At 48.0% G+C, this 1,500-nt stretch overlaps 2 protein-coding genes across 8 annotated transcripts in view; both read right to left on the reverse strand.

Annotated features, from left to right (window-relative positions):
- GRK3 (G protein-coupled receptor kinase 3) overlaps positions 1 to 1,500 on the reverse strand; it is a 462,068-nt gene that overhangs the window by 423,361 nt on the left and 37,207 nt on the right. The gene's annotated exons all lie outside the window — the stretch shown is intronic.
- Positions 1 to 1,500, reverse strand: part of KIAA1671 (KIAA1671 ortholog) — a 222,620-nt gene that overhangs the window by 95,408 nt on the left and 125,712 nt on the right. The gene's annotated exons all lie outside the window — the stretch shown is intronic.

Here is a 1,500-nt window from a genome sequence, read left to right on the forward strand (position 1 = left end):
GAGGGGCCTTAGAACAGGGGATGTCAGGGCAGGGAGGGGTCTTAGAAGAGGAAATGTCAAAGATGAGACAGACCTTGTTAAGGCTGAGAGGGTCCTCAGAATATATAATGTTAGGGCTAGAAGGGACCTTAGATTTTAAGCATGGGAAGAGATTTTAGAGATCTCTTTAGGAAGAGATCTCCTCCCCTCCCTGTTTTATAGAAGGGAAAACCAAGGACCACAGAGGGCCTAAATCATGTGATAAATCACTGCCACAGCAGGACTCCAGTCCAAGCTTCCTGACCCTTTCCCCTCAGTCCAGGCCAACACTTGCTAACTCCCCCAAATTACTTAATATTTACTGAAGTAGCAAAGGAATGAAATTCCTCGATTCTATTTGAACCCTGGAACCTCTCATACCCCCACACACATTCGCACCCCCATCAAACCTAGGCCAAAACATCACCATGGCCTTGATGAATTAATCTGAAAACCAGGAAAAGACTTTGCAACAGTGAGCCCCCTTGGCTCTCTTGGTTACAAGGTGGCCTTTGGTAACTGAAGCCCAGGACTGGCACCTTCTCCTCCCAGATACTGTTACTAATGATCTGAAAGAGAAACATTATCTCCACGAACAGCCTTCACTCGAAGAAGCAAGCTGATACTAGTCTCATGACCCAAGAGAGCGTGAGGTTCTCCAGGATTTTGACCAGAAAGACTCAGAAACAGAAGTCATTTGTTGATAAAGACACTTCTCCTTCCTTCACCCACCAGCCCTGATTCAGAGCAGACTCAGGCTGGGGCCCAGGAGTCTGGGGGCCTTGCTGTTCCACCCCTTGGGCCCCTCTTCTGGCCAGAGCTAAGTTGAAGAGTCACCTCTGACTTCCTTCTCTCACACTCCCACTTCCTGATTATTCTACCACTATATGTCATGTGTCCTGCCTCTCTCCCCATGCAGCCTCCACCCCCTGACCCCCTCAGTCCTTATTACCTGGATTGCTGCAATAGCTTCTTAATGGGTCTCCCTGTCTCAAGTTTCCCTCTCAGTCCAATCAATCCTACCCAAGTGACCTTCTCAAAGCTCAGGTCAGACCTAGGTAGTCTGGTCTCAAAATCTTTCAGTAAGCCCCCCAGGGCCTCTAAGAGAAAAAAAAATTCCTTGGCCCAATGTTCAAGACCTACCCCATCCCCAATTTTGCAGCTCATTTCAGTCCCCATCACACACCTAATTTCCAGTCAAGCTGGAACATCAATCTGTAGTATCCCACCTCCAGGCATTTATACAAGATCATACCTCATGACTAGGACACCATCCCTTATTATTGCATGTTAAACAGGGCCAAGATCAGATACAATCTTCTCTACAAAGCCTGCACAGTTCCCTGTCCTCACACCAGCCCTCCCCAGTCTGAGCACATGCTATCCTGCCTCAAATATTCCTCAAACATTTGGCCTTTCTCCTGCCCTAATCACCGTGTGTGTGTGTGTGTGTGTGTGTGTGTGTGTGTGTGTGTGTGTGTG

The sequence above is a fragment of the Petaurus breviceps genome, unplaced genomic scaffold (assembly GCF_028583685.1).
Source record: "Petaurus breviceps papuanus isolate PSGF00001 unplaced genomic scaffold, PetGlider_PUasm1.0 99, whole genome shotgun sequence".
In the NCBI taxonomy this organism is placed as follows: Eukaryota; Metazoa; Chordata; class Mammalia; order Diprotodontia; family Petauridae; genus Petaurus; species Petaurus breviceps.